A 27,992-nucleotide genomic window follows, 5' to 3' on the forward strand; every position below is an offset into this window, starting at 1 on the left:
AGTTTCCACTTGTATCCTGTTGGCCAAAATGGTAGCACATAGCCTTATCTATGAGGGAAGAAAGAAAGTGTAGCTGTTTAATTAGTCACATTATCATCCTCAACAGTATGAAGGTTGTTACTGGTAGGAAGGAAGAAGTAGGAAATGGATATTGGGTAGGCAAACCAGCAGTGTCTGGCACTACACTCAGTATTACTGTAGAAAGGGTCCTTGAATGTGGATGTCCCTGGAGATGGAGAACCTTGGGGGAAAGAGGTTTCACGATGCTGATTAGAAATTATGGAAATATGCAGACCTTCTGGAGAATGATTTCTAGAGTGAAACATCCATTTCCTGGCCATCCCAGAGTAGCTGTGAGCCTAGCACCGACCCATTCCCATCTTTCTCCTGCTTTCTCAGCCTTGCCCACCTCCCCTCCCCTGTCACTTTCCAGGGACTCCAATGCCCTTTTTAGACATTTTCCCTCTATTCTGTTGCCCACAAACTCCAGGGTGCTTTGGGGAGCACCCATGGAGGCAGTGGCCTCCTGGTGGCCTCACCAGCCCTGAGGACAGGATGCAGGGCAGCCCGGTCATCCCCAAGGGGTGGGAAGCATGCATGTTAGCATGCCTTGGGGGAATTTCCCAGTGTCCAGCTCCCTGCTTGCTGTATTTTTTCCTCCTCTAATCGAATCCTTTGGCCTACATACTTCCTCGGTTTTATTGACATTCCATTCCCATGGTGAGTGTTGATGAAATGGAAAAAGAGCCTCTGCCTGGATGGGTCAGCAGGGGAAATCTTGGCACAGGCTCCTGGACCCCCGTCATGGCGTTTCCCCTCTGCGGTGGCCATCACCGAAGTGACTTGCGCACAGCACACATCCATTAGTGCTTCTGAATTTGGGGAAGGGCAAGAGGCCAGATGTCATCGTCTAAAACTCCACCTCAATCAGAAATAATGAAAGACTTGTCAGCATGGGAACAACTACTTAAAACTCAGGCTTGGGCTTCGTTATAGGCCGTTTTATTAATAGCCAATATTTAGGCCTGCATTTGGTTAAAAACACAATACCAGCCAATATTTAAGCAGCTTTCCATACCTGTTTGCAGCAGTCTCACTTTCCCTCCAGAATCGGTAAACTTTCCATTAGGAAAAAAAAAGGGGCCTGGTGTGGTGTTTCTCAGGATTTGCTTTAAATCTACTTCTAATTCCATTAGCTCTCTTTAGAGAGCCAATGCAAACACAATTACGGACAGCTCCTTATGAAGGCATAAACGCTCCTTAGTCTGGCTGAAACTCAAGGTGGTATCTCCAGTGCCCTCTCCTTTAAAAATGAGGGTTTTTTCCCTTCTGTCAAGTGGTTTATAAATGCAGTGGCTCAGCAAGGGAAGTTAGTTTTTTTTTTTTTTGCGGTACGCGGGCCTCTCACTGCTGTGGCCTCTCCCGTTGCGGAGCACAGGCTCCGGACACGCAGGCTCAGCAGCCATGGCTCACGGGCCCAGCCGCTCCGCGGCATGTGGGATATTCCCGGACCAGGGCACGAACCCGTGTCCCCTGCATCGGCAGGCGGACTCTCAACCACTGCGCCACCAGGGAAGCCCGGGAAGTTAATTTTTTTTAAGTGTATATTTAATTTGTTTAATGCTATGTGAATTCCACAAACCAGCTCATTTAGTACAGGGAAGATATATTTAAAGTCCACAAGTAAAGGTGGATGCTATTGTGTCAGACTAGTTAAAAAGGAATATGGTTGAAAGACTAGTGTTTCAATTCAATTATAAATATGTTTTTTGTGTATGGAAACGTTTTCATAGTAAAACATTCAAACATTACAGTTCTCCTTGACCACTTTTCCTAGTCCCCTCCTCAGAGATAACCAGTGTTTTCACTCTGTCATATATCTTTCCAGACTTTTTTTCTAGGCATTTATATTTACTTACAGAAGTTATCCTTAAAATTGCATATAGTTATTATAATTTGCATTATACAGGTTTCTGCTGTTAACAGAATATACCCTTTTTTAATTGAAATATATTTGACATACAACATCGTGTAAATTTAAGGTGTACATGTTAATTTGATATATTTATATATATTGTAATATCATTGCCACTTTAATGATAATTAGCACCTGTAGTGCATGACATAATTATCATTTCTTTTATAGTGGTTGGAATAATTAAGTTCTGGTCTCCTAGTAAATTTGATGACCAGAACAACACATCTTGGAGATCATTACACACAGGCACATTTATACTTGTCCCATTCTGTTCATTGCTGCATAGTATTCTGTATTATAGTTACACCATAGTGTTAGTCATTCCCCTGTGGTTGGTCATGTAGGTTGTTGCCAATGTTTTGGTTTATGGCTTTGTTTTTTGGGTATCACAGACTATGGTGCAGTTCTTGTATTTGTCTTCCTGTGCACAGGTGTGAGTGTTTCTCCAGGATAGAATACTGAGAAGTAAGATATTTGAGGCATAGAGTATGTGGCATTGAAAATTTTAATAGATGCTTCCAAATTGCCTTCTAAGAGGGCTGTACTAATGCACCCTCCCAGCAGCAGTATACGAGAGTTTCAACATACTTTTTATATGGCATTTCTTTTCTGTGTTTTTAAACAGCCTTTAATGGTTAGCTTTTGTATACATTTTTATATGTGTTCTGGGGTTACACTTAGTACTCATATGTATTTAATAAGCTTTTAATTTGAAGTGATGGTAAATATTAAAGCACTTTTATCCCACTGAAGCAGCAAAAGTACACTGAGAAATTGTCCCCCTAACTCTTTTAGTGAGGTATGTATGTATGAAAAGCATGATTAAGGTGCTGTCTGTTGATGGCTATGTTTTTTTAAAAATTATTATTTATTTATTTATTAAAAAAATTTTTTTTGGCTGTGTCGGGTCTTAGTTGTGGCACACAGGCTTCTCTCTAGTTTTGGCATGTGGGTTTCTCTCTAGTTGTGCCGTGTGGGTTTTCTCTAACTGTGGCACGCAGGCTCCAGAGCGCGTGGGCTCTGTAGTTTGCGGCACATGGGCTCTCTAGTTGAGGCGTGTGAGCTCAGTAGTTGTGGCATGTGGGCTTAGTTGCCCCAGGGCATGTGGGGTCTTAGTTCCCTGACCAGGGATCGAACCTGCATCCCCTGCATTGTAAGGCAGATTCTTTACCACTGGACCACCAGGGAAGTCCCTATTGACTGCTGTGTTTAATTGGCATTGTGAGTTGCCTACCAAGCATCCATCCACGCTATAGTTTTATTAGCAGAACCTCTTATTTTTTTTCTTCAGAAAGTGACCCCATTTCAGGAGTAAATCATTGAAATACCATTTTCCTTGCCGCTTGAGTTGAGGTATAAACATATGTTGTAGTTCTGGCCCACGAGATATGGCAAGACACCTGCTGAAGGAATTCTGGGAAGAATTTCCTCTTATTCGGCGTGTATTATTTCTCATTGTGACACCTACAGCAGTTGTCTCCATCTTTTGATAAGAACAACATGTTAAGGGAAGGTGGAAAGAAATTGGGTCCTTGGTCTGCCAGGTCAGCTAGGATTGCTCTCAGCTGCAAGTAACAGAAATTTAAATGAAGTGGCTTAAATAGGAATTTACATTTCTCATTTTTCTTGGCTCACCTTCCCAGTGATGTTATCCCCGCTCGGGTTTATCTACTTTCCATATGCTGACTTTTCCCCTTTATGCTTGTTACTTCCTGGCTTCTCAACTCTAGGGGGAAGGAACTCCCATTTAGCAGAGAGCAGACGCCTCTCAGCAGACTGGCTCTTTCACCTCATGCCCAACACGGGGGCACACGGCTGTCTTTACCCCCAAAGCTAACCGGAGTCGGATATTAGGCATGGGGGAAACAATTTTCATGATTTATCTCCTAATGCAATCTTTGCAGCCGTATCACAGATCTTTTTCTTGAGACATTTTGGTTTTTTGTTGTTTTTTTTTTTTTGCCACTTTTAGCCAAAACAGTTCTAACACATTCAAATAAACAGATGAGAATATCATGCCAAGAATCATTGTGCTTCCTTAAAGGCATGAATCTAGTCATGTGTTCCTTTGACAGATATGTGTTATTTGTGCCTTTCTAGCATACATTCCCTACGTTTTCTGTAAATAACATCTTTATTTTCTTTTGGGAGACCTCCTACCCCATCCTTGGTTTTTGTGACTTTGGGGGCAGCTGAGTTAAGTGTTGGCACTCGCCCCCAGCTTGGAAAGAGTTATTATCTTGGGTTTCCTGAGCCAGTGATGATCAGCCATGGGTCTTAGGCTGGGGCCGTCAAGAGACAGGATGGAACGAACGCAGAAGGAAGTTGAGCTGAGAGGAGAGTTTTGCGATCACGTCTTTTGAACTATCTGTCCCTGGACGTGTCACTTTTTGTTTATGTCTTTTAAGTTGTGTTTCTAGTATTTGCTACTGAATGTCTAGCCAACGTAGCCTCCGGACCTAACTTGTCTTTCTTCTCAAGTCTTAGTTGGCTCAAAAATTTGTTTGGGGCACTTTGGGAGGAGATGTTGGTAGAGGCCTGTCGGGGCAAACAGCCAGCCCCTGTCTTGTTGAAGTAGGTGGGGGTGATAAGGGGAAGAAAGCTGAGAGTGTCCTGCTGAATCCTCAGGTCAGATACAAGGGAGAAGTGTGGCATGACGCCAGGAACCTACGATGCATCCTGCACCTGAGCGCCTCTCTCCCTTCAGTGGACGTTCCTGGGGGGCGTTGCAGTGGTGGGACAGCAGTAATGGTCGTCATCATTCCAGCGATAGCTGTTGAGCGTTGCTGGGTGCCAGAGGCTGTGCTCAGCACTTTGCATTCATTATCTCATTTAATCCTCATAACTACATCTGAGATAGATGATGTCGATATCACCATTTTATAGAGGAAAATGAAGTTAAAAAACTTGGTCGAGGTCACGCTCAGCAGCAGTAGTGGGACTTGAGCCCAGGCAGTCTGATTCTTGGGTTGCGTGTCCCCCGCAGTGATGTGTTTCCAGCTTGCTTGCGCAGCCTCTCCTGTGTCCTGCCTTTTTCCTGGCCGATGCTCTGCTACAGTTTTGGTCCCCCGCTCCTTCTCCCTTCATTCAGTACACCATTTCTATTAGCTTTGGCCTGTGAAACTCTGCCCCCTTTGAGGCCTCTGGAAAATCCACTGTTCTTGGTCACTTTATTTGAAAGTAACATTTCCTGGGAACTCTCCAGCGTGTATTGTCTGTATCAACAATTCTCCGTCTTTTAGGGACAGTGCACTCTTTGGATAAGCTTTATTCTCCCTAGAGAAAATTGCATATATGCATGTCAGTTTGCATACGGTTTCATGGGCTCGTGAGTGTTCTGAAAACCACTGTGTCTCTTTACATGCCCAGCATCTTCCCGTCTGTAAGGAGTAGATGCGTAATACAGTGCATAATACAGGATATGAGCGAAATGTTCCTATCATGTAAATATCTTGCCTGCTTTTAAGGTTTTTTCCTAATCCCCCAGAAGGAAGGGATAGTCTCAATCTTATACTGAATTTATTTGTATATTATGATGTAACTAGCACAGTTATTTGTCTAATAAATTGTAGAGTTTTGTTCATAGCGACAGTTGAAGGAGACCCCTCTGCCTTATTTTTTTGCCAAATCATCCCTGTTCCAAGTAGTTACTTCAGTTTCTCGTCCTTAGTAATGGATCAGGAATTTTCTTTATGGAACGTTAACTGAAATAATATGGAAAGTTAGTAGATACAAAAGTTCTAGTGCAGGAAGCAAGTCTTATCAAACCTAAAAGGCTCAAGAAATGAGTTTGGGCTACAGACCTATCACGTTGTAACACGCCTGTTTCTTTTGTTTGTTTGTTTGTTTTAACACGCCTGTTTTATAGAGAAAGCGGGAATTCTTGGATACATACTGCGTTGAAACGTGTATAAAATTTTCAGCTCTCTTCTTAACAGTTTAGTTGACTCGTGCCTGAAATGTGGAGCCTGAAAATGAGCTAATTTTTTTTTTTTTAAAGACCAACTGTTAAAATTCTGTTGCATGTGTGCATTATAGTTTTTGTGTTTGGATTATTGGTGCTCAGATTGAAAAATCTTGAGACCCTTTTGTTGTTGAAAACTGACCTCCTTTATTTCAGAAATTACTCGGCATGAAAAACATGTCATTCAGAGTAGTTTTCATGATTTTCTGACAGACAGACGTGTTAGCGCCTTTCAAACAAACTAAAGCCTTCCTCTAATACGATTTCTGTTCCTGTGAACTAAAATATGTGCTCGGACAAAGCAGTGTCTTGGTCTAGAATTCTTTTGTTGGGGCTCACTCTTGTAGAACAGATTTCCCTGCTTCGCCCTGTGGCTGGACAGTGAGTGAGGCTGGCAGGGTCGAAGGTTAGCATGGGGGTGGGGAACTGGGGAGGCAGCAGCTCCTCTCTTAGGATGCTCGGGGAACACCACCGCATCTCCCGAGAGGACCTCAAAGGGAGTTGTGCCGCTGAGGCCCCAGAGAGGCATACGGCCTCCTCTCACAGTCACCGACCATTGGAGCCTAGATCGTGGGACTTTTTAATTTGATTTCCTAGTAGATATGAGTTTAAAGTCATTACAGAGCATCGATTTGGTCTCCTGACTGTGTTCCCTTTGAGTAGTTGTCCTTCTGAAACAGACCTCAGCATTTGACTTGAAAGCCTGAGAGGATGGAGGGAGGCAGACGAGGAACTCCACTCTGTGGTTACTGTTATGACCACTGACGGTCCTCACATGTATGAGGCATTCGTCACCGCTTTTATTCTATGCAAAGCAACTTGCTTTTCTTGAGTTCCCCAAGCTTTTGTACACTGAAGCAAGAATCAGAGCATCAAAACTGTAAACCCGATTACATTCCACCTCACTTCCAACTCAAAGAAATTTGCACCATTTTAAGGTGTCCTGTGTAAATTGAAACTCGTATTGCTACAAGAGCTTTTTTGCTTATGGGCCAGATGAAGTGTTTTTGTCTTCTCATCTGTTTCAGGGCTCATCTGTGTGAACACGTTCTTTTTCTTTTGGTTGGTTTATCAGATGACAGTATATTTAGAAGTGATGTGCACTGCAATGATGTCAGAAATTTGTAAGAGGGAGACCATGGCTGACTCATCTCTCTGTTTACAGTGTTAGCACTGTGACTTGCATTCAGTGAGTGGATGAATTTATTGCTTGAATACTGACTGAGAGGCATGGTGCTAGTTTGTGGAGATACAAAGTTTAATAAGGTACTGTTCTTCTTAATGAGTGGAAGAGAGAGATAAAGAAAAGGAAATAATTACTAAACAGGATGGAGCATTCAGGCTGGTGCACAGGGAATATGGTAGCACTGGAGAGATTTTTATCCAACTCTGGGGCGTCTCCTCTTTGAGAAGGTCCCATCTTAGTTGATAGGTAAGCAGGGGCGTTGTGAGTCACAGAACACAGCATGGTGTGTGCTAGGGAATATAGGCACTGGGGACGCGATGCTAGGCGGCTGGTGGCAAGAGGCCTATGATGGGTGGGGGTCCTTTTATTGTGGAGGACCTTGTGTGGCTGGCATACAAAGGAGCTTTGGTCCTAGCCTAGAGAAGTGACCTGGAGTGATACGGGCAATATGCCGAATAAGTAGATGACTCTGTAGGCTTGTTAAACAAATGGACATCTAAAACATCCATCACGAGGGACACTGTGGGACTCTGTATCATTGTGTTGTTTTGAAATTTTGTGGTGATGATTGATAATTAATTACAGTCTGTAGTAGATGGGAATGAGACAGTGGTAATAGTTCTTTCTTTGTGTAGAATGAAGTATTTTGGTTGCAAGAGGGGAAGGGGGGAAGGGAAGGAACAGGAGGAAGAGGAAGGAGGTGCAGACGGTGTACTCTCCAGGCTGGATGGAGGGAGTGGAGCCGCCTGTGTAGGCTGTGATTCGTGGGAAGGGGGCTGGCACAGCAGAGGGCTTTGAGAACGCAATGAAGACTTGCATTCATAAAGCTCTTTCCTGCTTGTGAAGTCCCTTCACCTGTATTATTAATTTTGAGCTCACAAAATCCTTATTTAAGAAGCCGAAAAACAGCAAGAAAAAAGCAGCAGAACAGTAATTGCTATTGACTTACAACTGAAGTTCAGAGAGATTGCGATGTTCAAGAATATGCAATTAGGAATTGAAAGATGTGGTAAAACCTCTCAAATTTCTAGCTCCAGAACTCATGTCCATTCCGTATTACTGCACTTTTGCCCTGCTTCCTGGCAGTTCAAGGGTCCTGGACCTTTTCCTCCCAGCTTTGCAAGCAGCTTCCTTCAGCAGAGAGGCCGCTGTGTGGACAGACCCTTAACAGTATAGAAACTTACCTTATTCAGATGAAGATGGTGATGGGCCTACTCTCTGGAAGCAAAATCATTTTGGTTGTATGATGCCTCACTCTGAGGACAATTTTGCTTTTATGGTTGTGCCTAACGTGTTAAAATACCCTTCAAATTAATAAAGTCATGGTGGGGAGGCAGGGTGGGCGGAGCTGGCACAGCACTGAGAGAATTAACACCTTTGTCTTCTTTTCTGCTCAGTAGTTCCTTATCACATACTTATAGCTGAAAGAAATCTGTTCTATTTTTGACTGCTGCAGTATTTTAATTCTGGCAAACTCCTTTGAGGAGAGAATGTGAGCATTTATATTTTTATTTGTTTACATAAAAAGGTAAAAGTGGTGAAATCCAAGTTAGGTCTGCTGTCTGTTTAACAGCGCTGTGCCAAGCAGTTTCTGCTTCTGATAATGGAGGGTTTTTTTTTAATGCCTTTGTGCCAGGTGTTATCCTAGGTGTAGAATAACGGAGATATGCCCTTCTGCAAGGGGTTAGCCGGAAAGGTCTCACCTTCTGTGTTTCTGTGCCGTACAGCTGGGATTCTTAACTCGAGGTCCATGGATTTCAGGGGTAACATTTGTGTGTCTATGTGCTTTCTGCAGAAAATATCCTTAGTGTTCATCAGATTTTCAAAGGTTAAGGACCGCTGTTTAGGATGATCATTTCTCTTGCATGGATTCCAAAAAGAAATTTCATTATATAGGAAAATCCTGAATGCAGTTAACTCCTGCTCAGTCATCTTTGGAAAACTTCTGCCCCTCATTCCAAGTGGCCAACTTGCCCACACATCTCTGCTATTCAGAATCTCTGTGGTCTTCTAAATTAATTCCAGGTAAGCTTAAAATTCACAGTGTATTTTACGCAGTTCTCTCATCTATATGTGGTTGCTACAGGTGTGTGATTTTTCTCTCAAAAGAAAAATTAAAATCGATTTGGAATTTGTATTGAACCACATTGCCCTGCAACTATAGCTATGCCTCTTGGTAGCATTTGGTGTGTATGACGTGTTTACGTTTGAAAGGGGTGAGATGTTCTTAGAATGAGAGATTGAAAATGAGAGAAGGGAATTTGGAACTAAAATAGGTCTGGTTACACCTGTAAGAATTTATAATGGTAACTTTTAAGTCAGCCTCCTGTCTTTAGATTGTGGGCTCCTTCAGGGCAAGGGCTGAGGCCATTCTCATTTGTTCCTTAGCACCTAGTATGGGATCTGCACACAGTAGGTATCCAGTAATCTTTTAGTGAAAGATCTTCTCACATGAGCACTAGTTCTACTGTGCAGGTCCCACCAAACTTCATAGTGCCTATCCAGGAACGCATGGGAAATCTTTACACGGATCTCAGAATCCTGAGGGCTAGAGCAGTGGTCCCCAACCTTTTTGGCACCAGGGATCGGTTTCGTGGAAGACAGTTTTTCCACGGTTGGGGTGGTGGTGGGGGCGATGGCTCAGGTGGTAATGCGAGCGATGGGGAGCAACAGATGAAGCGTCACTCGCTCGCCCGCCGCTCACCTCCTGCTGTGTGGCCCGCTTCCTAATAGGCCGGGGATATGTAGTGGTCCACGGCCTGGGGTTGGGGACCCCTGGGCTAGAGCACTGAGTGGTGTTTTGTTTTTAAAATGCTCAAAATCTTCAAAGGGGTTTCTCCTAGAAGTGGATAAAATGTTATTCTTCTCTCAGCAAACTATTTCATTTTAATACCTTAAAACAAATAGTTACATTTTGGCCAGTTGTTTAAGTAGCTAATTTGGGGAGTGGAAGGCCTCTTTCTTCTTCCCATAAAAGGAAACTGAGGCCAGCAAATACCATTGTGAGCTGAATTACTTTTTGTTCATGTTGGCAATTTCTCTGTTTGTTTGGAGAGCTTTCTCTGTGGGTTCCTCACATGCTTAACCATGATGGTGTCCACTGTCAATTTATGAACTGCCTAGGAAGGAATTCTGCTTTAGTTTGTAACAGCACAACAGTATCTTGAATACATGGATTCTTAATGATGAGGATATAATTCTATTATGCATACTGATGATGAAAAGAACAAAAAGCATGCCTTATTCAGTTCCAGGGGGATTCTCTTTGCTGCATTACCCATGGAAAATGATAAATGCTTCCACTTGTTGGACACGATCCAAAATTAGATCAAATAGAGATTTAAAAATAATTCTATTAACATGCAAAAATCATTTGCATTTCTATGGAACTGGAAATTTAAAATGTAATATCCTTATTTGCTCTGAAGAAAATGAAATAATAAACATGTACAGGATCTGTATGCTGAAAATTATAAAATGCTATTGAAAGAAATCAAAGAAAACCTAAATACTTAGAGAGACATACCATGTTCATGGATTGGAGGATTCACCATATTAAAGATGGCAGTTCTCCTCCAAATTCATCTTAGATTTAATGTAATTCTTACTAAAGTCTCAGTAATTTTTTTTTTTGGTAGAAATAGACAGACTTATTCTAAAATTCATATGGGGGCTTACCTAGTGGTGCAGTGGTTAAGAATCCGCCTGCCACTGCAGGTGACATGGGTTCGAGTCCTAGTCTGGGAAGATCCCCCACGCTGTGGAACAACTGAGGCCATGCACCACAACTACTGAGCCTGTGCTCTAGAACCCGCGAGCCACAACTACTGAGCCCGTGTGCTACAACTACTGAAGCCCCCGTGCCTAGAGCCCGTGCTCCGCAACAAGAGAAGCCACCGCAATGAGAAGCCCGTGCACCGCAACGAAGAGTAGCCCCCCTCTTGCTGCCACTAGAGAATGCCCATGCACAGCAACGAAGACCCAACACAGCCAAAAATAAATAAATAAAATAAATAAATTTAAAAAAAATAAAATTCATATGGAAAGGGAAAGGCCATAGAATAGCCAAAACAACTTTGGAAAAGAAAAAATAAAATGGGACCAATCACTCTTCCTAATGTTAAGGCCTACTGTATAGCTATAATAATCAGGACATTGTGGTACTGGGGTTGGGTCGACAATAGATCAGTAGAACAGAATAGAGAATTCAGAAATAGGTCCACACAAACATGCTTAATAAATGATGCTGGAGCAACTGAACATCTATAGGCAAAAAATGAACCTTGACCTAAGCTTACACCTCATACAAAAATTAACTCAAAATGGATCATGGATTTAACTGTAAAATATAAAACTACAGACCGTCTAGGGAAAAAACATAGGAGAAACTCTTCAGGACTAGGACTAGGCAAATAAACACACAGACATTTCACTGAGAAAGGAGATACAGATGGCAAATAGGCATATGAAAAGATATCCAAAGTCATTAGTCATTAGAGAAATGCAAGCTAAAACCATAATGAGATGGCACTACATACCATTCAGAATGGCTAAAATGAAAAAATAATGCCGAGTGCTAGTGAGGATACGTAGAAACTGGATCATTCCTACATTGCTGGTACAGAAACTCTGGAAAATAATTTGGCACTTCTGTTTAAAATTAAAAATGGACTTGCCATATGATCTAACAGTTGGACTCTTAGGCATATATCCCAGAAAGATGAAAACGTATACTGTTAATAAAGCTGTTAATAGCAGCTTTATTTGTAATAGCCCCAAACTAGAAAATACTCAAATGTCCTTCAGTGGATGAACAAACTGTGATACATCTATACCATGGAGTAATACTCAGTAATAAAAAGGAATGAACCTCCAGGAAATTATGCTGAGTGAAGAAAAAAAAAAAAAGGCAACCTCAAAAGGAAATACGCTGCATGATTCCATTTGTATAGCATTCATGAGATAGCATAATTATAGAGATAGATAGCATAATTAAGAGATAGATAACAGATTAGTGGTTGTCAGGGGTTAGAGATGGGGTGGGTGTGGCTATAAATGTGTAGTCACTGTGGTGATGTAATATTGACTGAGGTGATGGTTCTTCAAAGTAACATGTGGGACCCATATATATGCTGTCGACAAGAGACCCACTTCAGACCTAGGGACACATTCAGACTGAAAGTGAAGGGATGGAAAAACATATTTCATGCAAATGGAAATTAAAAGAAAGCTGGAGTAACAATACTCATATCAGATAAAATAGACTTTAAAATAAAGAATGTTACAAGTGACAAGGAAGGACACTACATAATGATCAAGGGATCAATCCAAGAAGAAGATATAACAATTATAAATATATATGCACCCAACATAGGAGCACCTCAATACATAAGGCAACTGCTAACAGCTCTAAAAGAGGAAATCGACAGTAACAAAATAATAGTGGGGGACTTTAACAACTCACTTACACCAATGGACAGATCATCCAAAATGAAAATAAATAAGAAAACAGAAGATTTAAATGACACAATCGACCAGATAGATTTAATTGATATTTATAGGACATTCCATCCAAAAACAGCAGATTACACTTTCTTCTCAAGTGCACGGAACATTCTCCAGGATAGATCACATCTTGGGTCACAAATGAAGCCTCAGTAAATTTAAGAATATTGAAATCATATCAAGCATCTCTTCTGACCACAATGCTATGAGATTAGAAATGAATTACAGGGAAAAGAAATGTAAAAAACACAAACACATGGGGACTAAATGTTACATTACTAAATAACCAAGAGATCACTGAAGAAATCAAAGGGGAACTCAAAAACTACCTAGAGACAAATGATAAATGAAAACATGACGCTCCAAAACCTATGGGATGCAGCAAAAGCAGTTCTAAGAGGGAAGTTTATAGCTATACAAGCCTACCTCAAGAAACAAGAAAAATCTCAAGTAAACAATCTAACCTTACACCTAAAGGAACTAGAGAAAGAAGAACAAACAAAACCCAAAGTTAGGAGAAGGAAAGAAATCATAAAGATCAGAGCAGAAATAAATGAAATAGAAACAAAGAAAACAATAGCAAAGATCAATAAAACTAAAAGATGGTTCTTTGAGAAGATAAACAAAATTGATAAACCATTAGCCAGACTCATCAAGAAAAAGAGAGAGAGGACTCAAATCAATAAAAGGAGAAACGAAAAAGGAGAAGTTACAACAGACACCACAGAAATACAAAGCATCCTAAGAGACTACTACAAGCAACTCTATGCCAATAAAATGGACAACCTGGAAGAAATGGACAGATTCTTAGAAAGGTATAACCTTCCAAGACTGAGCCAGGAAGAAATAGGAAGTATGAACAGACCAATCACAAGTAATGAAATTGAAACTGTGATTAAAAATCTTCCAACAAACAGAAGTCCAGGTCCAGATGGCTTCACAGGTGAATTCTATCAAACATTTAGAGAAGAGCTAACACCCATCCTTCTCAAACTCTTCCAAAAAATTGTGGAGGAAGGAACACTCCCAAACTCATTCCATGAGGCCACCATCACCCTGATACCAAAACCAGACAAAGACACTACAAAAAAAGAAAATTACAGACCAATATCACTGATGAATGTAGATGCAAAAATCCTCAACAAAATACTAGCAAACAGAATCCAACAACACATTAAAAGGATCATAGACCATGATCAAGTGGGATTTATCCCAGGGATGCAAGGATTCTTCAATATATGCAAATCAATCAATGTGATACACCATATTAACAAATTGAAGAAGAAAAACCATATGATCATCTCGATAGATACAGAAAAACCTTTTGACAAAATTCAACACCTATTTATATAAAATCTCTCCAGAAAGGACGCATAGAGGGAACCTACCTCAACATAATAAAGTCCATATACTACAAACCCACAGCAAACATCATTCTCAATGGTGAAAAACTGAAAGCATTTCCTCTAAGATCAGGAACAAGACAAGGATGTCCACTCTCACCATTATTATTCAACATAGTTTTGGAAGTCCTAAGCCATGGCAATCAGAGAAGAAAAAGAAATAAAAGGAATACAAATTGGAAAAGAAGAAGAAAAACTGTCACTGTTTGCAGATGACATGATACTATACATAGAGGATCCTAAAGATGCCACCAGGAAACTGCTAGAGCTAATCAATGAATTTGGTAAAGTTGCAGGATACAAAATTAATGCACAGAAATCTCTTGCATTCCTATACACCAACAATGAAGAATCAGAAAGAGAAATTAAGGAAACACTCCCATTTACCATTGCAACAAAAAGAATAAAATACCTAGGAAAAAACCTACCTAGGGAGACAAAAGACCTGTATGCAGAAAACTATAAGACACTGATGAAAGAAATTAAAGATTATACTAACAGATGGAGAGATATACCATGTTCTTGTATTGGAAGAATCAATATTGTGAAAATGACTCTACTACACAAAGCAATCTACAGATTCAATGCAATCCCTATCGAATTACCTATGGCATTTTTTATGGAACTAGAACAGAAAGTCTTAAAATTTGTATGGAGACACAAAAGACCCCGAATAGCCAAAGCAGTCTTGAGGGAAAAAAACAGAGCTGGAGGAATCAGACTCCCTGAATTCAGACTATACTATAAAGCTCTAGTAATCAAGACAATATGGTACTGGCACAAAAACAGAAACATAGATCAATGGAACAAGATTGAAAGCCCAGAGATAAACCCACACACCTATGGTCAACTAATCTATGACAAAGGAGGCAAGGATATACAATGGAGAAAAGACAGTCTCTTCAATTAGTGGTGCTGGGAAAACTGGACAGCTACATGGAAAAGAATGAAATTAGAACACTCCCTAACACCAAACACAAAAAATAAACTCCAAATGGATTAGAGACCTAGATGGAAGATCGGACACTATAAAACTCTTAGAGGAAAACATAGGAAGAACACTCTTTGACATAAATCACAGTGAGATCTTTTTTGATCCACCTCCTAGAGTAATAGAAATAAAAACAAAAAATAAACAAATGGGACCTAATGAAACTTAAAACCTTTTCCACAGCAAAGGGAACCATAATCAAGATGAAAAGACAACCCTCAGAATGGGAGAAAATATTTACAAACGAATCAATGGACAAAGGATTCATCTCCAAAATATATAAACAGCTCATGCAGCTCAATATTAAAAAAATAAACAACCCAATCCAAAAATGGGCAGAAGACCTAAATAGACATTTCTTCAAAGAAGACATACAGATGGCCAAGAAGCACATGAAAAGCTGCCCTACATCACTAATTATTAGAGAAGCGCAAATCAAAACTACAATGAGGTATCACCTCACACCAGTTAGAATGGGCATCATCAGAAAATCCACAAACGACAAATGCTGGAGAGGGTGTGGAGAAAAGGGAACCCTGTTGCACTGCTGGTGGGAATGTAAATTGATACAGCCACTATGGAGAACAGTATGGAGGTTCCTTAAAAAACTAAAAATAGAATTACCATATGATCCAGCAATCCCACTACTGAGCATACACCCAGAGAAATCCATAATTCAAAAAGACACATGCACCCCAATGTTCATTGCAGCACTATTTACAATAGCCAGGTCATGGAAGCAACCTAAATGCCCATTGACAGACGAATGGATAAGGAAGATGTGGTACATATATGCAAGGGAATATTACTCAGCCATAAAAAGGAACGAAATTGGGTCATTTGTTGAGCTGTGGATGGATCTAGAGACTGTCATACAGAGTGAAGTAAGTCAGAAAGAGAAAAACAAATATCGTATATTAATGCATATATGTGGAACCTAGAAAAATGGTACAGATGAACCGGTTTGCAGGGCAGAAATTGAGACACAGATGTAGAGAACAAACGTATGGACACCAAGGGGGGAAAGCAGCGGGGGGTGGGTGGGAATGGTGGTGTGATGAATTGGGCAATTGGGATTGACATGTATACACTGATGTGTATAAAATTGATTACTAATAAGAACCTGCTGTATAAAAAAAATTCAAAAATTAAAAAAAAAAGTAACATGTGGTACAATTGCATAGAACTACACACATACAAACAATGAGTCCATATATAACAGGTGAAATATAAATAAGATGTATGGATTGTACCATTGTCAATTTCCTGGTTTTCATATTGTACTGTAGTTATGTAAGATACTAATTTTGGGAGGGGGTGCATGGGACTTCCCTGTACATTTCTTTGTACCTTCTTGTAAATTGAAAATGATTTCAAAATCACAAGTTTTTAAAAATAAACCTGTTTCACCTTTGCATCTTAAAAACAATTCCAACTTAATCCTGTCATTTTTCAGTACATGCATGGTGCTGTCTCATTGTAGTCTTAAGGAGTAATGATACACTTATTGTGCTGTAGGGGTTTTTAATCTGATAGGTCACCTTAGGAGGAAGTTAAAGCATATACATTTCCTTCCTCTTTAATCTTAGCTTTGGCTTTTGTCATTAAAATAAATGAATCCCTGAGTTTTTGTAGTGCTATTGCCTGATTTAAGAAAAACTCCTATGGTCAGTATTAGTCATTATTTTAGCTTTACCAAAGAGGACTTTAAAAAAAAAACAAAACAGTATTCCTCTGACACGCATTTTCTGCGTGACAGGTGCACTTAGGCAATAGCAAACATGTCCAAGGATGAAACTGAATGCATAACAGAAGGTTAAAGCTTTTCCAATAGATTACGGAGAATGTTTGACATTTCCTTAATGACGTAGGTGTTGGTTTAGCTTGAGGTTGGGTATACAGAAAACTGGAAAGTATAACTTAGGAGAATTTTAAGGTAACTGTGGCTATAGTTGCTGTGTTGGAATGAAAGAGTTAAAATCAGGCCAAGAAGTGTAACCAAAAGATATCCAACAACCCTGGTGAGGTTTACTTTAGATCAAAGTTCCAGGATAAATGATTTAGATTTATAGTGCAACCAGATTTTATAGTCATTCCTTTCCAGTTAATCCAAATTCTATCCTGTACATTTAATCTCTCAAAAGGTAAATGAAGGCACATAATATTGGAATAGGATCCTTTGTCTTCTGTTGAATTCAGTGCCTTCATAATCATCATGAAAAAATGCTCTCGGATGGGTAACAAATGATTTCGAAGTGGAGGCAGCTCTTTCCAAGTAGACAGTATATTCTGTGACACATGATGATACATGGAGACGTATCATGTTACAGAATGAAGTGGCCATTTTTGTGGGATGAATTTTCTAAAGAACATTTTGAAATATTGGAGGTTTGGATTATTGTAAAACAAATTTTCCCCCTCACAAATTAAAGCCTTTGATCCCTCTAATTGCCAAACATATAAATTCTAATGAGGATATTAAGATCTAAGTGTCTGAATTTTCTGTTTACTGAAAAAAACTTGAAGAAAATCTCAAGTAAAATTCTGGATTGTTAAAAAGTGCCAAAGTTATTTTTCCATTTAAACTTACTGTAATATAATGAGACAAATGGTCTGAACCCAAGGAAGCATGGATTGCACTTGATTTTGCTTAGCAATGTTCTCTTTTGATTAAAAAATGAAAGTTAAAGTTTAAAAACATTTGGAAAGAAAGTTCTTAGGTTTTTGTCACTCAGCAACCTAGAGTTTAATGACCATTTATACTGCTAATAAACACTTAATTTTTGCAGTAGGCAATGTTAAATCAAGTTGAAAGAAGGCAGTGAGAGAACGTCAGAATACCTCTGTATTGCTTCATTTTAAATTTGCTACATTCTTCATCTGGGTATCCAGAGCATTATATTCTGAATTCTTTCAGCACCAATCAACAGGAAAGACATGTAGGTGACATTGGAAAGTTACTTTCTAGCCCTTCTGTAGGTACTAACCTAAGCCAACCTGAGACCTTGCCTTGAGATCAGATTGGACCAAACTGCACATCTGTCATTTGATAAGCTTAGGGTATCTCAAGCACTCAAGGAGAAACTGGAGGTTTCGAGGGTATCTGGGTTACACACTTGGTTAGATAAGCCAATTCTAATTTCATTAGCACCATTATTTCTGTGTATATTTACAAGGGGGGAAAGAAAAAGACTTCTAAGGAGTTCCAAATCTCTCTCATATAGTACAGGTTACCATAAAACTATTCATGTTGTATAGAATCTGTTTTGAAAAGGTATATACCGGAATTCAAAACAATTAGGTGGTTCAGAATGTTTTCTGTGCTGGGAGGTAACAAACAAAGCTGCTCCTAATTTTACAACTGGATAAACTTGAACACGTAGAGAGTAGGTGATTTGCTGATGATCAAACAAGGGGATCTGAAGGAAAGCATGGCTCTGAGCTCTGAACTTTGACTCCTGTACTTTTGTTAATCTAATGATTGAAAACACGAGAGTGACCTGAATTAAAAAGAAATGTGCAGAAGGTCATTTGCTGGAATCTCATCTTCATTATAGAGCTTAAGGTGTGAGGATGCTGCCATCCTAGAAGGAACAGAGGCAGGATTCAGCACTGGGTAGAATCATATAGTTTCTACCACCCCACTGCAAGGAAATGTTCCCCTCATTTTAGTCTCTTTGGACAAATCTGAATCTGTGAGTACTGTGGAGAAAGGGTCGTGCTCAGGTATTGTTTAAATGATCTCACTAATCTAACAAATACTTTGTGGTATCCTTTCCTATATTAAAATAAGAACTTCTTAGGCAGTGTAATCCATTTATACACTTTTTTTTTTTTTTCTTGGTGTTGCTCTGCACAGCACGCGGGATCTTAGTTCCCTGACCAGGGATTGAACCTGCGCCCCCTGCAGTGGAAGCACAGAGTCTTAACCACTGGAATGCCAGGGAAGTCCCTATACACACTATTTTAAAAAGTCAATATAACACCCTAACTGTAATGTAAGGAGAAATAAAAGGAAAGTCATTTGTAGCTTTTCATAGTCATTGCTCAGGCAAAACTATACTAGAAGATGTAATGACACAATTAGATGCTTCCATGTATGTGGAATGACCATGATGAGAAGGCTGGTGTTTCAAACACTGCGAGCGGGGGTGTTGTCAGTGATGCAATTTTCAGAAATGATGAATAATTCTCGATAAAATTCCAAAGTAAGCAAACTGAAATGATCTTTCAATTTTAACAATATCTATATTTCTGGAAGATTTGGCATACAGTAAAGTCAAGCACAAATATTGCATTTTTATGTAAAATAGAATTGAGTTTCTAAGCTCAGATGATATGAAAAAGACTTTTTTACTAACATAAGTCTGTAACTTCTGAAATCTGTGAAGGAGGTAGGACCATATACTGTCCCACACATTGTAAGATGTCCAGTATTCCCTGCTGCCTGCCCACAAAATGCCAGTGATGTGACCCAGTCAATGTGGCAACCCGAAATGTCCCACACAGTTCAAGATGCCTGCTAGGGGGAGGTACTACTACCATTGAGAACTTCCAGGGTTCATTTCCTGCTTCTTTTGATGATTTGCCTGCTTTTCAGAAGGCGGCACTCTGTCACACCATCTCCTAACTTCTCTTCATTGGGTACAGTGGTGGGCGGGAGGTGGGAAAAGATTGTAGTTTGTAGTAGTGGAGAGTAGTGTGATTTTAATTCATGAGGGATGATGGGTCTCTACCCTTAATAGTGCTGTTTACCCCAGAAAAAATCATTTCCCCGACCTCATCTTCTCCACAGTTATGCTGGAGAGTATGTTAAAAAACTATTGTGAAAAAGGATTGTTAATTAGAATTTTTCTTTGGAAGACTGAACTATTCAATATTATTAACGGTAAAATTTCAAAGCCTCAGACCACCTAGTTTTGGTCATCATAGCAGAACCAGTCACTGACAGCTGAGTGTGACTCTGTAACCTATCACGTGTTGCCGTATTTGACTAGTGTGTACCAGCAGTCACCTGATAGAGTAGACACAGTATGTGCTGTAACATAATAACAGTAATTTGTTATAATACTGTCCCCAAATAATGTTAATTGTGTTGCGTTTCAGATGCTACACCTCATGAAGATGTGCTTCTCTGATGCCCCATCCCCACCCCTCGTCCTCAGAGCCATGTTTGTTCAGGGAGCCTGACCCAGTGCACTGGACTAGGTTGACCACCAATCCAAAGCTGGTCAGTCAGGGTGTCCTCTTGGGTATTGTGACAGGGAGAATGAAAGACGAGGGCAGAGAGAAAGAGAGAGAGAGAGAGAGAGAGAGAGAGAGAATTACTCTGTGTAGTAATTTTGGATTTGGGTGCTAGAGCTGAAATCAAGGTGTTGGCAGGTTTGGTGCTTTCTGAGGGCTGAGGAAGGATTGGTACAAGGCCTCTGTCCCTGGCTTGTAGTTGGCCATCTTCTCCCTGTGTCTCTTCACATTGTCTCCCTTCTATTTGTATCTGTCTCTGTGTCCAAATTTCCCCTTTTTATAAGGGCACCAATCATATCGCATTAGGGCCTGCCCTAATGATCTCATTTTAATTTGATTACCTGTTTAAAGACCATATCCTCAAATAAGGTCACGTTCTGAGATACTGGGGGTTAGTATACTAACATATCTTTTCTTGGGGGGGCGACCCAATTCAACCCATAAGAGGTCCTCTAAGCCATTGTCTTACTGTGTGGACTGGGGAGCACAGGAAGTTGATTTGCACAGATAAAGAAGAAGGCACAAACAAGACATGGAGAGAAATAACTTCATGGATTCCTGACATGTCATTTCCAGTTTTCCCTGGAGACCAGTTGTATTCTTAATGTTGGTTTCTATGAGTTACCATTTTGGCCTTCTAATGCATTCCCCTTGCTTAAGTTTGTTTAAGCTGGTTGCTGTTAGTTTTAGCCAAGGGATGCTAACTAATAAAGAACCAAATTGAGACAGGCATGCCACCCTAAGGAACTGGTTATGACTTTCTAGGTTTTGTGAAGCTGTTGCTGGTTAGATGAACTAGAAAAAGGAAGCGGGAAGAACCATTTGAAGCCCACTGTCATAGAATCATGAGGTAACGGAGGGAAAAGTAGAAAGGAGCAAATAGATATTGATCCTTTTCAGAGTATCTGTTATTACATGTTATGGATTGAATGTGCACCCCCCTGCCCAATTTATATGTTGAAAGCCCAACCCTCAGTGTGATGGTTTTAGGAGGTGAGGCCTTTGGGGGTGGTTAGGTCATGAGGGTGGAGCCCTCATGAAGGGAATTAGTGCCCTTTTAAGAAGAGACATGAGAGCTTGCTTACTCTGAGTTCTCTGCCATGTGAGGATTCAACAAGAAGACCACCATCTGCAAACCAGGAAGCAGGTTCTCAATAGACACCAGGTCTGCCTGTTTCAGCCACCCAATCTATGATATTTTTGTTATAGCAGCCTAAACTGACTAAGACACTGTGTAAACCCTTTCATTTAATTAGGGTCTGAATTAAGGACATGGATTAAAGAGATTCAAAGAAAGATGGAAAGTGAGAAATCCACGTTGACTTTGAATTTTCTGTTTTAGGCGGTGGGGCTAATGGGTTTGGTATTAACCAGTTAGATGGTACTAACTTTTCGTTTGAGGAAGGACCTTAAGTTCTGATTTGGAAGTACTGAGGTTGAGGGACTTTAGGTTAGTTAGATGAGGATTGCCAGGAAAATAGTTGGCCATGGTAACAGGAGTGCAAGCGCTGGAAACATGGTTGTAGAGTTCTTGTAATATGTTATGTTGTTTGAAGGCATGTTGACTGGAAGATATCACCAAGAGAGAATCCCAGAAAGGGCCATGAATGAACATCACCATTTGAGGGGCAGAGGAAGAGGAGGGTCAGCAAAGAAGACTACAGCAGAGAAGTGGCCATCTGATATAGCAATTGGCCTTAAACAGACTCCATATACATTTATCAGACATTTATCAGCATAGCAGGTACAAAAGTTGTGAAGTTGTATTGCTGTGCACTGAGGCAAGAACCGTGCATTGGAAAAACTGAGGCAACAACATAGATTGTTCCTTCAAGACTGCAAGAAGGGAAGAAGATGGCTGCTCAAGAGGAAGGTAGGCTAGAAGGAATATTCCCCACACGAAGAGGGGAATGCATATTTCTCCAAAGATGTGCTACTTGAAATACCCATTGTTCACTGAGGCGTGCAGAGTGTCTGGCTGAATGCTCGGTATACATTAATTAATTTACCCCCCTTCTACAAACCTGTTTGACTTTAGAGAGAGAAGTTGGACTAAATCTTTCTGTGTACCTCAAATTCATACAACGGATATGGTGTTGAGCCAGTAAAGGAGCCCAGGTCTGTCTGAATCCACAGCCATGCCATCCCTCATGTCTACCCTCCTAAAAAATGAATTCAAAGTGTCAGTTAAATACAAGAAAATACAGGAAAGCAATTCAGGCCATCTCCTGGAGTTTTTGAGGTGGGATTTGGCAGGCATACTACATTACTGAATTAAATGAACAATAATAGGTTAAAAAAATAAAATTGTAAATGGAAATAAGAGGCATAGAGGTCCTGTTTGGCTTGGAAAGAAATTGGTCCAGGGTTAATTGTGTAAGTGAAATAATAGGAGTAGAAATTACAGATTCATTTGGGTGGCAGTTAGGAAAAAAAAAATCAGTTAATAGAAAGCTAGACGAGTACTTTCAATAAAGATCAGTAATATAATAAAGGTCACGTCTAAGAAAGCAGTTAACCAACCTAGATATGAGTGTCAGAAAGCCAGAAAGGCATGAGTTTGAAACTAGACTAGTAGATGAGAAAGTCAAAGATTAATGCAGAAAAATTAAACAGAAAGGTAGAGTGAAAGAAACCCCCACTGGAAAAAAAAAAGAATATCAAGAGATGAAAGGGAAGAAATCAATAAACTAAAGTTGTTCTCCACTGGATAAGTAAAAATTTAAGTTTAACATTATTACATGACGTATCTTTTCTTCCATATATAAAAGGGTATGTGTAAAATAGAACCATGCAGTTCACAAATTGAAAAGTAATGTATCGCTTATTGTAGTAATGTCTACTAACTCACATTCCCCTACCTTTCTTACCGTGCACCCACTGGAGCACCCAACCACATCTTACTCATCCTGTGTCCTTAGTAGTTCCCAACCTACCTGGTACACAGTGGTCCTAATAAATACCTGTTAATTCTATGTGTTCTTTCATTTCCATTTGATGCAGGAAACTTAAGAGGTGAGGGTCAAGGGTTTTAGGTACTCAAGTAACAATTCACTAGCTCAAAAAAATAAACACTATTTTGTCTCTATATCTGGAGTTGGAAAACTAAGAAATAGGGACTCTTAAGATGATGTAATTAAGTTACATTAGATTTTTCACATTATTAGAAATGATGTCTATTATCACTTGGTTTCTGATTACAAATCTGTATTTCTCTTCATTATCCGATTTTTAACCCAAGATGACCTGTTGCAAAACCTAATAGGTACCTTCCTGTTTAAGTGTTTTGTCAAACTGATGCAAGGCTCTATGTTACGCAAGAGAACAGTGTTATATTTTGTTGATTTTTTTGAACTTTTAATTGAAAATAACATTCATACAAGGAAGTGTATATGCTTAACTGCTTTTTTTTTCCAAAGACACCAATTGTACTTGAACATTTGTTACATTTTTAAAATTATTTATTTATTTATTTTTGGCTGTGTTGGGTCTTCGTTTCTGTGCGAGGGCTTTCTCTAGTTGTGGCAAGCGGGGGCCACTCTTCATCGCGGTGCGCGGGCCTCTCACTATCGTGGCCTCTCTTGTTGCGGAGCACAGGCTCCAGACGTGCAGGCTCAGTAGTTGTGGCTCACGGGCCTAGTTGCTCCGCGGCATGTGGGATCCTCCCAGACCAGGACTCAAACCCGTGTCCCCTGCATTAGCAGGCAGATTCTCAACCACTGCGCCACTAGGGAAGCCAGCTTAACTGCTTTTTAACTTGCACGTGTCTTCTGCTTATTGAACGGTTTCATGGAGAGTTGGTTGGTCCTCCTTCTTGTACTTTAATAGATCATAATATTCATTTCTGGGTCCTCCTAATGTGCAGCTGCTAAAGGAAGCAAGAAGGGCAATGCTAATATTAAAATATCATGAAAAAAGCATGTCCATTTACATAGGACGTGCTGGGAGTACGGCATATTAGGTTTTTGTGTTCTACTCAGTGTTTGGAGGTCTTAACTTTTTGATTGAAAGGTAGGACTCCTATGGGCTTAAAAGTTTCCTTGAGAGATTTTTTTTGGTTGAGCTTAACTCTTGCAGGGTAGGAATAATTTGCTGCTGCAGCTGCCTCTAGAAACTATTTTAAAGGGTTATATCAGTGAAGCTTTGAGAGTCTGTCCGTAGATGCCCATCTCCCCACCGCCACCTCTGTTGAATCTAGGTGAGAAATGGATGTGAATTTAATAAGGTACACAACCTCATCAACCCTTTGGAGATGCTCTGCTAAATTAATTGCGGTAGACTCCTCAGGGTGTCCTTTTGTGGTACTGCTGATTCTTTTAAGAACCTTGGCTGTTTTGCCAAAGGTATCACGTCTTTATAATCTTAAACATATTAATGAATGAAACACTGTTCTGTTTCTTCACTTGCTTTGAGGTATGTCATTGTTAGTTTAGAGATCCACTTAGCCGTCAAAATCCTATATTGACTTGTCCACATAATCCTTTTAGCCTATTTTTAGATTTATTAAGTGCTTTTCATGTAGTTGATGAAAAAGCTTTCATTTAAGAAATTGTTTCCACATGACCCTGGGGGCCTCCCATTGTAGCTTAACAGTAGTTGAGATGTTGCATTGTTTGTTGGAAACTGCGAAGTAGAGTCAGTCCTGGCATATGGGCACCCTAGCCTTAGAGCTGGGAGGGCCTCGGGGTGGTAATTTAATCTCTTCATTTTACAGTCACGATGTCCAGAGAATTTCAGCAACTTATCCAGGCTGACTCCACTGGTCAGACAATGTAGATTCTGACTCCTAGGCCCTGTTCCTTTGCCTACGTCAGACTGACACTTGAATACCTGAAGACGTTGAGATCTTTGCCAAAGAAATGCCTTTCAAGTTGCTTTGTGTGAGAGATGCAAAGGAAGAGGTACTTTTGTCCTGAATGTGTTTGGTTTAAGTTTTCAAACAGTAGTTTATGGCCTTTTTTTTCTCCTTGGGGTTGGGAAAGAAGGCAGTGTTAAAGGAGAGAGAGACCCAGAAATGCCACCATGCTATCATAAATGAGGAAAAATGTGGGCCATATTGGAGCTACCATTGTCAATTATACAAATCCTGCAGCAGGTGCATATACAATAGATGGTGTGGCAGCAGGAGCCTTGGCAGCCTCTAGACCCCTCACTTTCTCTTATCCATCATCTGCATCAGGACTCATGGCTTTGCTTCCTAACCATTTCTCAACTCTGTCTTTATGCTGGACTATTTTTACCCATTCACTGTCCGTAGATATCTTTTCTGCTGATTAAAGAAATTCAGAAAGGAAAGAGAGAGAGATTCTTTTTATATTCTATTCCAGGGTCCCCATTACATATATTAAAGTTGGTTCTTATATATATATATATATATATATATATATATATATATATATAAATTTTAAATTTTAACTCACTCCCGTTTTGTCATGTTTGTTCCCTTTGCTGACACTCTGCTTAGAGACGATACGTATAAGAAAGGCTAAGTAAATATAATGTAGGAAGAAAGCTGGTTTTCGTACGTCACTTTCTATCTCACGTAGGTGCCTGAGCTCCTTACGAAGATCCCCCTGGAGGCCCGTACCCCATGCTGTGTAGCATACAGTAGTCTTGGCTTTAGTATAGTGAGCACTTCTGGTTTTCATTTTCTCAGGTGACCTCCAAAGGTTCAAGACATGTAATGAAATGAGTCCCAAATTAGGGTCATGTGCAGGGTGGGCTGGGCGGGGGGTGGACTTAGCTCACGGGAACCAGCAGATCCCCAGGCGCAGCCCTCTGCGCCTGAACGGGCTTTGGGGAGCGTGCTTTGTTCCAAGTACCTACTCCTCTCAGAGGAATATATTTGTGTTTCTTTGTGAAAATGGCCCAGAAATGAAAAAAAGCCACCTGTGATTTGTCAGTAAATTGGGGGATTTATTAAAATCTTGCTATGCAGCCCTTCCTTATTAATGTCAATGGGCTCAATTCATGGTCCACGCATGGTTAATGATTTGTCGATTGACTTTGTCTTCCTGGGAAGCAGAACAGTGGTTTTCAGCTCTGGCTGCTGCTTCTTGGGAATCAAGTTGGATTCTGTAGATTTGGCACTGTGCCCACACATCTGTAGAGTTGAAAGCTCCCTTGGTGATTCTGATGTACAGCTATGGTTAAAACCCATTGAACTAGACTAGAGCACAAACTTCAAAGAGTTCAGGGGAAGTACACAACTACTCCAAGTCATTCCACAGGAACAGGTAAGGAGGCCGTTTTTGTTGAGAGCCAGGGAGTGATTTCGGAAGCCCAGAGGAACTGGCAATCCTGGTGGCCGTGAGAAATTAAGCTCTTAGGGATTTAGCTCTGTTTAGGCTCCTCCTTCCAATCCCCATTTGATTTAATAAAGACTCTCACCTTATCCTGAAATAGTTGTGAATGGGAATGTAACTATTCTCTGCTGCTAAAGCACAAGTATATATTCTCCAATAAAGATGTTAAAAACAAACAAAAATAAAATACCCTAAAAAAAGTCCTTTCTCCGCTCTCTGTTGCCTGGAAGCGAGGAACTGGGGTAGTTGTGTTTCTCATATTGTATTCCCAACACCCCTGCCTCCCTCCAGATAATAGATGTGATCAAATAAACTGAAATCCCCTCTCACCCCATCCTTGGAAATTTTCAGCATTCATTAGCATATCAAAGGCTGGGAAAAGTCCTGTGGTTAACACGATAACAAAAAATCTTTCTAAAACTTTGTGTGAGTTAAACAAACTTATTTGCATAGGAAGAGACTTTTTGCTCCTATTATACCTACAACTAAGTATTTTTTCCTTAACACCAGTTTGGGAAAGACTGGCCAAGTCACTTTCTGATTCAGTGATTTTCTGAGGGTTGATTTCTGACAGCTGAAGCTCTTTTTAAAATCCCCTTTGAAGTTGGACTGAATTAACAAATGGAAGGCTTGGCAAAGCAGTTTACTAATTCATAACTATATCCCTCTGCTTTCTTTGTGTTGCTAAGTACTATAATCTTTGACCTGAAAGGAAGAATACTGCTAACAAGTAAATATTTAAAAGGCCCATGAAGTATAATGTGTATAATGTGCGAGTTTGTGCCTGGGGAGCCCGTCTGCTGGCTGAAAGCAATGACTCACTTTTTCATCTCCTAAATAGGCTGTTGTTTTACAGTAGGTTGAAAGGAAGTATTTTAAGTGCTAAGAGTTAGATTTTTTTAATTTTAAGTTTTAGATTTAGTTAGCCATTGGCTTCACCGATTTGAAGGTGACGTGTAATTCATAACTCTTGAGTGTGCTGGTACTCTGTACAAGCAAGTTAGCGTTATTGTGAATGAATGAACTCTGTGCTACCAAAGACGACTTGGAACAGAGCGAGGAAACGGAAACATGACTCATTGATGGACTTGAAGAGTATCAAGGGGGACTCACTAACTTCAGAGCCAGAGCGGAGGCGTGGTAAAGCAGGGAGAACCTGGATGGGGCAAGGAAACCAGGGTTCCAGTCCCAGCAGTGCCCCTGACTGCCTCGGTGACAATGGCTGATTCACTAAACCTCTCGGCCTTCTTTCTGCCCATAAGGGGAAGCGTGAATTATTTGTTGCTAGGATAACTGCCAGCTTCAAGACTTGATGAGCCTCTGAATTCTACGGATTTTCTGGTTTGTGTGGAAGTGGGTGTGTATGTCTTAATGGCCTTCAGATGGGATTCATCAAAGCTCCATGAAACAAACCTT

At 40.3% G+C, this 27,992-nt stretch overlaps 1 protein-coding gene and 1 long non-coding RNA gene across 5 annotated transcripts in view; both read left to right on the forward strand.

Moving 5' to 3' along the window:
- Positions 1-27,992, forward strand: part of NHSL1 (NHS like 1) — a 238,170-nt gene that overhangs the window by 64,843 nt on the left and 145,335 nt on the right. The gene's annotated exons all lie outside the window — the stretch shown is intronic.
- Positions 1,374-27,944, forward strand: LOC125960715 (uncharacterized). The gene is made up of 2 exons (XR_007470679.1): positions 1,374-9,153; positions 20,134-27,944. It is a non-coding gene; the product is annotated as an uncharacterized LOC125960715 (long non-coding RNA).

Source organism: Orcinus orca, chromosome 12, assembly GCF_937001465.1.
Source record: "Orcinus orca chromosome 12, mOrcOrc1.1, whole genome shotgun sequence".
Taxonomy (NCBI): Eukaryota; Metazoa; Chordata; class Mammalia; order Artiodactyla; family Delphinidae; genus Orcinus; species Orcinus orca.